At 44.4% G+C, this 13871-nt stretch overlaps 1 protein-coding gene and 2 pseudogenes across 1 annotated transcript in view; all 3 read left to right on the top strand.

Moving 5' to 3' along the window:
- LOC132865856 (zinc finger protein 850-like) overlaps positions 1-13871 on the top strand; it is a 1522149-nt gene that overhangs the window by 1409063 nt on the left and 99215 nt on the right. The gene's annotated exons all lie outside the window — the stretch shown is intronic.
- On the top strand, positions 3840-3958 carry LOC132866891 (5S ribosomal RNA; annotated as a pseudogene).
- On the top strand, positions 4058-4176 carry LOC132866910 (5S ribosomal RNA; annotated as a pseudogene).

The following is a 13871-nucleotide window of genomic DNA, read 5'->3' as shown; positions in this document are numbered from 1 at the left end:
GTGTTCTGGAATAGGCACAAGCACTGACCTTGGGGAGCCAAACATAGAGGTGGGTGCCACACATTTCATTCATTGACACTTTCCCTATATTTTACTTATTTTGACTGAGAAATGTTTTATTGACAATTTTGATAACCCTTCACTTTTAATCCAGGTCTGTAGTGTGAAATGTTCTCGGCTGTGTTTTTGTTTAAAAATGTTTTCCAAATTGTAGCTGTGTTTAATTCATATCCAGAGAAATATATAATCCAATATAATATACTCAGCATAAACATTTTAAATAGATTCTATATTTTTGGTCCATCCATGACATATTACTAAAGTAGCCCATTTACTGTTGTTGATGTGGGTCACTTGCTGTTAGCCAATTCACTTTCTCGTACCAGGAGAGCTGAAAGGAACAAGTATTATTCCCTACCTTTTTCACCAAGTCAATTTGATGCGTTGGTCTACCCTGCTCTTTAATTTTATTTTTTTCCTCAAAAGGAAGACTGGCAAATGGCTTTGCCAAAATTAAATCAGCAATGCTTGGCATCCATGCGCAGCTTTCTTGCTAGCTGACTAGCCCCCTCAAGTTCAAGTTCAGTCACTCAAATAAACGAAATTTCTGGAACTAATGCTGCTTTTCCACTCCCAATGCGGCTGAGTTGGGCTGAGCCGTGCCGTGCTGAGTTGGGCTGAGTCGAGCTGAGCGGGGCTGTTGGAGTTGCATTTCGACTACAACCGCACTGAACTGTGCTGGCTGGAAGTGGGTGGACACATTGGGTGGAGTTAGCGAAAGTGGGTGGACGTCATGTGATGTCGTTAGGCGGCGCAAACAGTGACATCAGTGACCTTTTAAGCGGTAGTCTCACGACCCGGATAGTAAACAATAAACATGGAGTCATTAGTGTTGTTGGTCTTGGTGCTGTGGCTTGTTGTCACCAACAATGCCAACAGATACTGGCAAGAGCGTATAGATGAGGCGAGGCGCATAAGGCTTCAGAAATTCTCGTAATTCGTAATTCTTCTTCTTCCGGGTTTACGGTGTTTACAGATCCCAGCGTGCTCGCGGGGCGTGTGGGCATGTGAGGACACTCCTCCTCACCAATCAGTGCACAGGTGAGTGTCTCCTCACACCCCTAGCCCCACTCGGCTCGGTTTGGCTCGCTTCAGCCCTACTCCAAAACCGTGTGAGTTTTGGGGGCTGAGCAGGGCTGAAGCGAGCTGAGTTGTGCTGTTCTGAGGTAGTCGAAACGCGAGCCGTGTCGGGCTGAAGTGAGCTGAAGCGAGCTGAAGTGAGCTGAAAAAGGGTAGTGGAAAAGGGCCTTAAGATAGCAAACTTGACAACACTATATTTACACTTTATTTACAATGAAAATATATACAAACTAAAAAAGCTGGTAGAAACTGTATGTAATGAATGAAATCGAAATGTAAGCTGATCTCTTACAATACACCACAGCACTTGCGAATCCGCATGGGACTGAACTGAGATTCACTGCTGCCTGTCTATATTTGAAACGAGCTGTCAATCAAAGAAAATATCCGGCCGCTTTCACCAATCACCACTCTCCTCACGGAAACTGCCATGTCCCTCCCACTGTGAGGCTGGGAATCCGTGGGTGGGCATTTTTGCAGTATTTGTCCAATAACCGTCTTGCATTTTGAGATTGAAAGCGCATAGCTCCCAAATGCCATTGAAGTCCACTGAGGCTGGGAGTCCGTGAGACTCCGTGGGCGGGCGTTTTCGCAGTATTTGTCCAATAACCGTCTTGCATTTTAAGATTGAAAAGCGTATAGCTCCCAAATGCCATTGAAGTGCACTGAGGCTGGGCTGCATCGCGCTGTCACGAGGGGGAAAAACTCAGGCACACATTAGGCGAACTGGGGAAAGTTATAACGGAATGATTTTGCACTGTAGTTGGGTTAAGCACATATATTTCTATGATTCTGGATCTGAAATAGCAATGTTATAAGGTTGGCTATAACATAAGCCTAGCGCAATTCATCCTACACGATGTTCGCCATTTTTAGAGGAGGCTGAGCCTCCCTCGTTGTCTTAGAGCAATCGCCCATGGTGTGAGGTGATTTTAAGGACCCCCTCCCCTTCAGGAAACCAGACCCCCTTATTGAACCAGTCCCCTTTTAGGAACCGGACCCTGTCCCCCCCTTCCCCTTCAGGGAACCAAACCCCATCTCCTTTATGGACCACAACAAGGACTCCATCCCCCTTAGGGAACCTGTCCCCTTTTGGGACACTGTCCTCTTTATTGAACCAGTCCCCTTTTAGGAACCGGACCCTGTCCCCATTAAGGAACCAGACCCCAACAAGGATCCCATCCCCATTACAGAACCTGTCCACTTTTGGGACCCTGTCCCCTTTATTGAACCAGTCTCCTTTTAAGAACTGGACCCTATCTCTGTTTTTGTTAAAAGTATCAGTGTTTAACAGTAGGATGTGTATTTATGACATGTTTTAGGAGAATGAATATTATAAATTCATAGTAATCAAACTTATACATGGTAATGGTAGCATATAATGTATTTATCTAAGTGTGTATATATTACATTTTTTAATATTAAGGTTAAGATAAGTAAGTTTTTAAAATATGTTTGATTAAGGAATAACACAACAGACAATAAGACAAAATTGTTCTTTAAAATTGGCACACGCCCCCACTGTCTCGTGTGTGTGTGTGTGTGTGTGTGTTATTCCACTTGTACCACAACGATTTGCTAGCGGTAAGTTTTTAATTTACTAATGACACATCATACGTTTTAGTGATTTATCGTTGGATTTCTGACAGTGTAACAGAAATTGGGATTGTAACTGAAACTCCTTCCCAAAATGTTAAATTATTGTCTGCTAACAAAAAAACACCACATCAACAGTTATTAGAATTACTTGTTGAACAAACATCCATTGATTATTAATCTCAGATTATATCCACTGTACAAGTTCCTGTGTATGACCTGTTACTATAGAAACAATAATATCTTGGAGCGAGTGTGTTAATATTAACCGTCGTCAGACCTGGAACTACCCGTGCTGTGAGGCTAAAATAATACAAAAATTTTTCCAATCCGATTCAAGCATTAACTGTAGTATAAAATGTATATTATCATAAATATGTAGGTTATGATTAGATTTTTTTGGGCTTGTAAATAATAAAATTAGCTTTTTGTTCAACACTCAAGAGTGTCAATTTGAACTTCCCTGAGCTGTTTAGTTCCAATTATTACAAATTTCGTCTTACCATCATTCAGTTTCAAATGACAAAGTCCCACTGCTCTGTATTACCATGGGCATTAGGCAGAAAAATGACAGTCCTAACTTTTGGTTTACCCAGGGGCCAGTGCGACTTGGAGGCCCACGATAGAGGGTTTTAATCCAATCCTGGGTTGGGTGGGCTTAAGAGTGGGTGCCCCCACCTGGCTGGTGAGCAAGGTTTCTTATTTTAAAGTCCGGCTGGAGGTGAGGAGCGGAGCTTGCGGTGAATAATGTCCTGAGGTACGGTCCAAGTGGGCCTTGGCCATGCTGATTCATAGGGGTTGGTGTAGAGGGAGGTGCAGGCGAAATTTGGCTTGGCTGGGACGTCCCTTGGGGGAGTTATTGATTTTTTTAAATCCTCCTAGAGCCATGGGTCTGATTAAAATGCACGGCAAGGAGTAGAGCTCACTCTGGGGGCAAATAGCATCCCAAGGCATGGTGATACCGAATTGGGAGACTGCCTAGGAATACCAGGTACTGTAAGTATTTTATTTTGCTCTTCTTGCAGATATCTGTTTGAATTTCCCCTCAGTGTGGCGCAAGGCAAGGCGACTATTGAAAAAAGCCACATTTCCAACTAACTGCTGCTTATGGCCAAACCACTCTGACGACGCCTGATCCTGTCTGATCTCAGAAGCTAAACAGAGTTGAGCCTGATTAGTACTTGAGTGGGAGACTGCCTAGGAATACCATGTACTGTGAGCATTTTATTTTGCCCTCTTGCAGATATCTGTTTGAATTTCCCCTCAGCGTGGCGCAAGGCAAGGCAAGGCAAAAAAAAAGCCATATTTCCAACTAACTGCTGCTTACGGCCAAACCACTCTGACAATGCCTGATCCCGTCTGATTTCAGTAGCTTTACAGAGTTGGGCCTGGTTAGTACTTGAGTGGGAGACTGCCTAGGAATACCAGGTACTGTAAGCATTTTATTTTGTCACACTGTTGACATCATAATAAAAAAAACTGCTACCAACCTTTTCAAGCTCTTGAGGTAATTCTGCTGATTTTTTTTTTAAATTTTGCATCAGGGAGATGACATAGGTACTATCGGAGCTTCTCTCTGTCATTGACAAACTGCAGGGATGGTGTCTCAGGGTTGACATAGTAGAGGTACCGAGAAACGTTTTCAGCCTGAAAATGAAATAAACAATGTTAAATTACCTTCTAATCATGACCGTTGCTTCTTGCTTCATCTTTTATGAACTTTCTAATTAACGTTTCTAATAAACACAGTGTGTGTAATGATGGTCCTCACCTCTTGTTTGTAATGGACATAGTTGAGATCTAATTCTAAGTGTTCGGCAAAGTCCTTCAGCAGTGGATGGTCCAGAGAATGCTTCTTATAAAGGCCCATCTCAAGCATGTTGTGCTTGGCCTTGTTGGAATAATTCACATCTCGGTCACTGCAATGTGGGATAAAACTTTTGTTATAATCGTGCAAAGTTATGATTTAATGTGAGACACACTGAAAAACACACATCATCAGATAAGTTGTGAAACTGAGACTCTTACCATTGAAACACCTCGCCACTGCTGGTAGATGCCAAGTCCCCGTCAAACTCTCCAGACAGCTCACCCTGGGGTCCAGTTACAGTTTCAGGTTGCTGATGCCCGGTGGCTGGTTCGGCATTGGGCAGAGAGGGTGGGATTCTAGTCACAACCAAGTGATGACGCTCCAGCTCCTCAATCATTCTTTCAATAAGGAAAACAAGACATTTGAAAATGGTTAACGATATAAAGTGTGTGAAATCAAACTAGTAAAAGGTGATTGTTTTCATACTCAAAACTATTTTTTATGCTTTCATCACAAACACACACAGCAGCAGCAGCAGCACAGAGCAATCAAAAAGAACAAAAGGAGAGCCATTAACCAAAACAAAAGCATTCTGCCCATTGGGGGAATGGGGAAATGTCAGCATTCTCCAAATTAGGTACATTATCCTTACAGCCCCATTATCACCACCCTCAGTCAGATGTAAATAGGTCGTTGATTATTCAATGTAAGGAATGGCATATATGGAATAACCCTAGATTAAACAAAAAGTAATGTGGAAGCCACCAACCTTTGGATAGGATTGCCATCAGCCATTATTTGAGTAAGGACCACATAGTCGAAAGTCCTGCCATCCTTCAGGAGATGGAAAACGTCATCCTTGGCCTTTTCGACCACCATTTCAATGGCAGCTTCGGGGCTGTCTTTCATTCACGATCTGCGCAGATGACAAGACAGTGTTTCTTGGGTCCTAAAACAGACTGGGCAAAGCAAATGGTGCATGCGTACAGGTTTCCTGGAAAAAGAAAAGAAAGGCATGAAGTAAATATAGTTAATATAGGAATAATAATAGGTTAATTCACAATAGATTGAATAAAAGAAGGTGCATGAAAGGTACGCACAAGAAAAACACAATTGGTCTTTTTCAAAAGCTAAGCATATACTCTGAACATCGCAAGAGCAAAACTAGCTGCACCTATTTACAACACAATATCCAAGCAAGTATTAATGTTCCTTTCTTTGAATCCATATCTCAGCAATACGTGAAGCTCTGGACAAATTGAAGAAAAAGAAGGTCAAACTCTGAACACGAGACTCAAAGGCAAGTAGCAATTAAAATTACTTTTGTGGTAAAGGAATAAAGCTTTTTAGTAGTAGCAGTAATGGAAATATCTTCTGCAGAATCTCCAGCAAAAGGCTCAAAGGCACGTAGCAATGACAATGAAGTCTGGCAGAGTATTCAGCAGTCTCCAGCAGAACTTCAGGGTAGAGTGGTCTAGATTCTGCCTCTGGTATTTATACTTACAGAAATGTAAATGAGGGTGGGGCTACGTACAGGTTGGACCCTCCCATCCACCTGCGGTTTTCAACCAGGTTTTTTGAAAAGCAATGTTTCAAACCATACATGACAACATACACTGGTCATACAAAACATACAGAGCAGCAGCACAGAGCTATCAAAATGTCAATGTCAATAAGAAAATGTCAACAATAAGTATAGATGTATCATCATCATTAGACCCTGCATGGCAGGGGCGTCATTTAGAGCAGAGTGAGTGCAGGCAGATGCAGGGCAGACTGAAGGCAGAGATTCCCAATTTAATGTCTTTGGATGTGAAAATGGATGGAGCTGGACAATTCAGTTGCATTTCACCGGGTCTGGGACATGCAACTGAAAGTCTGAAGCCCCTCCTCCCTCTCATCTAAGAGACTTTTTGAATGCACTGGGAAGCAACACTTCTTGATTTGGTGAAATAGTCTTGGTTGCAACAAAAAAAGTCACACTTCGTTCCTCTCCACCCATTTCAAAAGTGCAATGCTTGGGCTTGATGTTGGCATTCTTTTTTGAATACTGGATTAATCTGCCTGGAGTCTGCTTTCCAGGGTGGCAGTCACAGCAGCTCTTCATCACTTCCTGGCCCTCGCTGGCTGTGACAACATGTCCATGGTAGTCACAGACCACCTCACCAGCGCAAAATCTGCGGTTTGCCATGATGCTTGTGCTCTTCCCTTCAGAGTGCTGGATGCTAAGTCCTTTCCACTTCTGCTCCTTCACAAGTCTCTGAATCTGTTTGCACTCCATGATGTTTTCCTCAGATCTAGAGGGTATCCACCTCTCAAGAAGATGTGTGATACCAGTTTTACTGACCCATTCCTGCTTTGCAACCCATTCTTCAAGCTGCTCCTGTGTTGGCTGCCGCCAAGGGAAGTGTGCTGTGAAAAAAATAAGTTGTGTTAGTCAGGAAGACAATGAGTGACAACTTTGAATCACGTAAATTTTTTTACATGAAAATAATATTAAATATGGAAAGAAAAAATACTCACAGCGGACACATTCTTGTTGCAGTTACAACTGCCTCTTCTCCCAATGCTCATAAACCTTTCACCACCAAGAAACACCCTGTAAAAGTTCTCGTTTTGGTTTTGGCCCATCGACTGTCACAGGATATTTCGTCAGTAGGTTTTGAAATGACACCTCAATTTCCTTTTCCGATTCTGACAAAGATCTGACAGCAGTAGAACCGTCAGTGTTGCGGTACTACTGCTGGTACCCTCCCCAGCAGACTCACAGCTGGTGCCCTCCTCAGAAGGTTCAGAGGTGGCATTCTCCCCAGAAGAATCAGATCTACAATTATAATTAAAAAAATAATAATCATACGAAAAACGTCTTTTTTCCTAAATATAGAGTATGGTATGCTTGATTGTGCTTGTATTAATTGTGCAAAAAATGCTCACCTTGAGGCAGCACCCAGGTCCTCGTGCTCATCCTCATTTGACAGGGCAAACGAGACCACTTGCTGTGCTCCATTCTTGTGCTCCTTTACCCCAATCACATAACGTGAATCACATGCTTTCCTGCGAAACCACTCCTGGACCTGTAATAAATGAGGGTATCATTATTTTGTAGAGTTAATGATGAAAATATCAAGGGGAAATTTACCATTGTAGACCAAAATAACACAGAAACACTCACAGTCATGTTCTTCACCACACTTGGTCATTGGAGGTGTTTCAAAATCACAATAGCCTGGAGGTAGTGCAACACAAGCATGTGATTGCCAGACTCCAGGGTGTCAGAACTATCGTCAGACAGTTTATCCATAACTGCTAAGAAGTCCTTCTTGGCAACCTCCAGTACAGACAAGCAGTCTTGTGTTGACAACAGATTCATGTCCATCAACATGTCATACCTATGAGGAAAAAATGTCAAAAGAATGAACTAATCATATTACAGCAGGCAGAGAGAGGACTACCAGCTCTTGACCATTTACATGGGTAAAATCACTGATACCTAGTTGAGAGAACCTCTTCCGATGCAGACTTGGTAATCATTTCCTACAAAGCACCAATGAAGGAAATGAAGTTCACGCACTGTCTATGGAGTGTCACATCCTCATTTCTCAGGTTGGTTTGGACTGTGTGGAAAACCAGGAATCTGTCAGAGGAAGTACAAGGATATAATTATGTACATGTACTAACAAAATATAGAAGCTTGGCTGAAAGGTTAATTTACAAACAAGTTACTAAACTGTTGACATCATAATAAAAAACTGCTACCAACCTTTTCAAGCTCTTGAGGTAATTCTGCTGTGTTCACTTTTTCAATTTTGCCCCCGAGAGGTCACGGAGGTACTGTTGGATATTCTCTCTGTCTTTGACAAACTGCAGGGATGGTGTCCGTGGGTCAGCATAATATACTGTAGATAGTGAGCAATGTTTTTAACCTGAAAATAAAAGATATCATGTTACATTACCTTCTGGTCATGACTGTTTTGCTTCATCTTTTATTAACCGGCATATAAATTTCCTTATAAAAACTGTTTAATGGTCCTCACCTCCTGTTTGTAATTCTTATTGAAGAGATCCTCCCTGAGGTATTTCATGAAGTCATTCAGCAGTGGATGGTCCAGGGAATGCCTCTTGTAAAGGCACTTCTCAAGCTTGACCGGTTGAAAATACTTTACGAGTTTGACATGCTCTTGACTGTCAGTGGTCCTGGATTGCCCAGTAATAGCAATGGCATTGGGCGGTGAGTGAGGAGATCCAGGTAGCATTTTGTTGTTGGATGGCCCAGTTGTAGTAGCACTGGGCAGTGTGTGAGGAGCTCCAGGTAGTTCTCTGGTAGATGGTTCAGCATTGGGCAGAGGGGATGGGCGTCCAGTCACAATCAAGTGATGACGCTCCAGCTCCTCGATCAAGCTTTCAATCAGAAAAACAAGATATTTCAAAATGGTTAATGAACTAAAGAAACTCAATTCAAAGAAATAGCAAAATGGGATTGTGATGAAAGCAAAAAATAATAGTTTTAAGTGTGAAAGCAAGGCTTTTCTCTCTCTCTCTCTCACACACACACACACACACACACACACACACACACACACACACACACACACACACACAGAGCTATCAGCCAGAACAAAAGGAGGGCCATTAACCAAAATAAAGCATGTGGCCCTTTGGGGGATGAGCTCTGGCAGGACTAAAGTGTTTACAACTAAATTCAAAGAAATATTAAAAGGGGATTCTGATTAAAGCAAAAAAAAAAAAAAAATGTAGAGCTCTTTTCCAGAATGCTATAAATCCATTTTGATTGTTTTCAGAAAAATGACATTTATTTACCCAGACCCATAAATTTTGCAAATATTTAATTTATCCTGTTGTAGTAGATAGTTGGTTCAGTCTGAACATTTTCAACAATAATTGACAAATCTAACAACAATGTTATTGATTATTGTGACAGTTCATGTAGGTGGGTGGAGCACAGAAGGACGGCAGGCCAGAACTGAGTTCACAAAACTCTTTTATTTAGGTTTTCAGCTTCTATATTTACTCTCACACACACACACTCAGACACACGCACACACATCAGTCGTCTGGTTGGGGAGAGAGCTCCCTCTGCTCTCGCTCTCTCTCCTTAAATAGGGCGCGGTCACTGGGGAAGACACACAAACACATTAATTAATGTCAGGTGCAGTGATTCTGCCACTTACCTTCCCTGACTCCGCCCTCCAGTCACAGACCGATGCTTGACCATGCCCCCGCTGCCACATACCCCCACCGCCCGACTCAGGCTGGGAGAGGGAGTCCGGCACGACCATCTGCACCCCCGGCCTGTGGATCACCTTGAAGTTAAAAGGTTGGAGTGCCAGATACCAATGGGTGATTCGCGCGTTGGCATCCTTCATGTGGTGGAGCCACTGGAGGGGCACGTGGTCCGAACAGAGGGTGAAAGGGCGTCCCAGCAAGTAGTAACGGAGAGCAAGGACCACCCACTTGATCGCCAGGCACTCTTTCTCAATGGTGCTGTAGCGCCCCTCACGCACCAACAGCTTGTGACTGATATACAGTACTGGGCGATCCTCCCCCTCCACCTCCTGGGACAAAACAGCCCCCAGCCCTCTGTCCGACGCATCCATCTGTAACATAAAGGGGAGAGAAAAGTCAGGGGAGTGTAAAAGTGGCCCCCCACACAGGGCAGCCTTTACCTTAGAAAAAGCCAACTGGCATTGCTCAGTCCACTGGACCGGATCTGGTGCCCCCTTTTTAGTCAGATCATTCAGCGGGCTGGTGACGTCCGAATCATTAGGTATAAACCTACGATAATAGCCAGCCAGCCCCAGGAACTGTCTCACCCCTTTTTTGGTCTTGGGCCTCGGGCAGGCCACAATTGCTGCTGTCTTGTTAATTTGGGGCCGCACCTGCCCGTTGCCCAAGTGGAAGCCCAGATACCATACTTCCACCCGCCCAATCGCACACTTCTTCGGGTTGGCTGTGAGCCCCGCTCACCTCAGCGACCTAAGGACGGCCCTCAGATGTTCGAGGTGCCTCGGCCAGTCATTACTATAGATAATAATGTAATCGAGGTAGGCGGCCGCATAGGTGGCATGGGGGCGGAGGACCCTATCCATCAGCTGCTGAAATGTAGCGGGCACCCCAAACAGCCCAAAAGGAAGTGTGACAAATTGGTGTAAGCCGAACGGTGTGGAAAAGGCCGTTTTCTCTCGGGATAATGGAGTCAAGGGGATCTGCCAATAACCCTTTGTTAAATCCAGTGTCGAGTAAAAACGAGCCGTGCCTAGCCGATCGAGCAACTCATCAATACAAGGCATTGGGTACGTGTCGAATTTAGACACCGCGTTGACTTTTCTATAGTCTACACACAGAACCGGACCGACCCGTCGGCCTTGGGTACCAAGACCACCGGGCTGCTCCAGTCACTGTGGGACTCCTCGATGATGCCCATTTCGAGCATGGCCTCGAGTTCTTCCCGAACCACTTTTTTCTTGTGCTCGGGAAACCTGTAAGAGCGGCTACGCACTACCACCACCAGGGGCATCTCAATGTGGTGCTCTATGAGGTTGGTGCGGCCGGGCAGAGCTGAGAACACATCCAAAAACTCAGTCTGCAACTGCACAGAAAGGCCCTCACCGGCCACGGGCTCGAACCCGGACCTTCTTGCTGTGAGGCGACAGCGCTAACCACTATACCACCGTGCCGCCCAGGTGGTACCTGCCATCTCAAATATTCTCTGCACTGTCTGGCTGTTCACTAACCGGAGGTTGTATCTAAAATAAAAGTTTGAACAGTATGTTAGAAATTTATCAAGACATCTCATCTGAGACGTCTCCTCATATAATAGGGGAAATGATTCGCTTACTCTGAGTGCAGCCGCAGCAGGTCAGTTGATGGGTTGTGAATTTTCTTCCCTGTGGATGAGACAAAGAACCTGTCTTTTGCATCCTCATCCTCCACATCCCTCTTGCGTTTCCTGATGGATCTAAGGAGATGTGGACGCACCCATCTGTAGTACGTATCAAACCACTGTTGGCAGAGGAAAAAGGGAATTAGGATTCATTTCTGCTGCTGGACACATTCTGACAGGTTCTCGCAGGAAATGTGATCTCACTGTGATGAACTTACGCACTCCTCCTCCTCTGACAGGGCAAACACGACCACATGAGTTGACGAATTCTTGTGATGTTTTACCCCAATGATGAAATGCTGCCCTTCCGGTTTCCTGTTAACCCACTCAGTGACCTGTGAAAAATGAGGATATCCCATCGATTAGTAAATGTAATGGCTAAACAGTTAGGGGAAATTTATCAATAGAGCACTGTAACACTCACAGTCATGTTCTCCACAATGCATGGTCGTTGGAGGTGTTTCAGGATGACGACAGCCTCAAGATAGTACACCACAAAGATGGACTCTGCATGCTCCAGCGGGCTAGAACAACTGTCAGACAGTTTATCCATAACTGCCAAAAAGTCTTGCTTGGCAGCCTCCAGAACAGCCCAGCACTCATGTGGAGTTAATTGATCTTTTTCAATCAACATATCATGCCTATGAGAAAACGCATCAATTGTATTAACAAATCATATTACAGCAGGCCAGTTCTGTAGTTTAACCCACTTACTTGGGTACAAACACTAACCTCTTTTGGGTGATCTCTGCTCACTAGCTAACAAGTGGCTTTCTTCAGAGAATCAATGAAGTCCATAAAGTGCATGCACTCTGTATGGAGCGCCATGTCATCATCACTAAGGTTGGTTAGTGTAGTGTGGTAACGCAGGAATCTGTCAGAGAAAGTAGAGGGATTATGTACATGTAATAACAACCATTTACTGTACATTCATTGTCTGCACTCTTGACATCATAATAAAAAAAAATACTGCTACCAACCTTTTCAAGCTCTTGAGGTAATTCTGCTGAGTTTGTTTTTTTTAATTTTGCATCAGAGAGGTGACGTAGGTATTGTCGGAGCTTCTCTCTGTCACTCAGTGTGTTTACATGCACATCCAAATCGAGCTAGTGTCGGTAATCGAGCTAAGGAAGAGAAATCAACAACAGATATCAAAATCAAAACCGAACACTAAACAAATTTTTATTTACTTATTTAATTTATTGTTTGATTTTTTTTCCCCTTTGTGATGGTCATGGAGGTGATCTGATCCATTTAAATAGTTGCCGGAACACCGAATGAAATGAAAATAGCTGCCGGATCCGACAACGGAGGTTACGGATCTTGTTCCGTCATGTTCCGGCTCAAATTAAGCCCTGGTTGCTGTCCTCATCATCGTTCTTTTTGTGAACACGGAACTGATAACTTTGTTTATATTCTTGAATAGCTCCTCTTCATGACGACAACCGGAAGTGTACCAACACGGCGTGTAGCGCCACTTGTGGCTCGGGTGCACAATGTACCTCACACAATAGCTCGATTTCCTTGTGTGCATGTAGGATTGGATTTCTCTGGCACCCCTGCTGGGACCCTTAGCTCGATTACCGACAGTAGCTTGATTTGGATGTGCATGTAAACGCACTGATTGTTTCTTGGGTCCTAAAACAGACTGGGCAAAGCAAATGGTGCCTGCGTACAGGTTTCCTGGAAATAGAAAAGAAAGGCATTAAGTAAATGTAGTTAATATAGGAATAATAATAGATTAATTCACAATAGGTTGAATAAAAAAAGGTGCATGAAAGGTACTGTAGCAGTTCTCACACAGGGGCGGAGCACAAGAAGACGGCAAGACAGAGTTCAGGTTCGTAAAGCGTTTTTTATTGTTACACTTTTCAGTGAGCATATAATCATAGATGCGCACACACACACACACACACACACACACACACACACAACTGGCATCTCGTTCGGGGGAGAGACTCCTCTGCTCTTGCTCTACCTCCTTAAGTAGGGCGCGGTCACTGGGAAGACACACAAACACAGGTTAATTGCCATCAGGTGTAGTGATTCTGCCACTTACCTTCCCTGACTCCGCCCTCCTGTCACAGACCGATGCTTGACCACGCCCCCGCTGCCACATACCCCCACCGCCCGACTCAGGCCAGGCAGCCGTCCGGCCTGCAGCCGACTCCCCCCCCTTGACGGGAGAGGAAGTCCGCCACAACCATCTGCGCCCCCGGCCTGTGGATCCCCTTGAAGTTAAAGGGTTGGAGTGCCAGATACCAATGGATGATCTGCGCGTTGGCATCCTTCATGCGGTGGAGCCACTGGAGGGGCGCGTGGTCCAAACAGAGGGTGAAAGGGCGTCCCAGCAGGTAGTAACGGAGGGCGAGGACCGCCCACTTGATGGCCAAGCACTCTTTTTTAATCATGCTGTATCGCCCC

This window comes from Neoarius graeffei, chromosome 18 (genome assembly GCF_027579695.1).
Source record: "Neoarius graeffei isolate fNeoGra1 chromosome 18, fNeoGra1.pri, whole genome shotgun sequence".
Classification (NCBI taxonomy): Eukaryota; Metazoa; Chordata; class Actinopteri; order Siluriformes; family Ariidae; genus Neoarius; species Neoarius graeffei.
The sequence above is the reverse complement of the archived record's forward strand: the minus strand, read 5'-3'. Positions and strand labels throughout refer to the sequence as shown.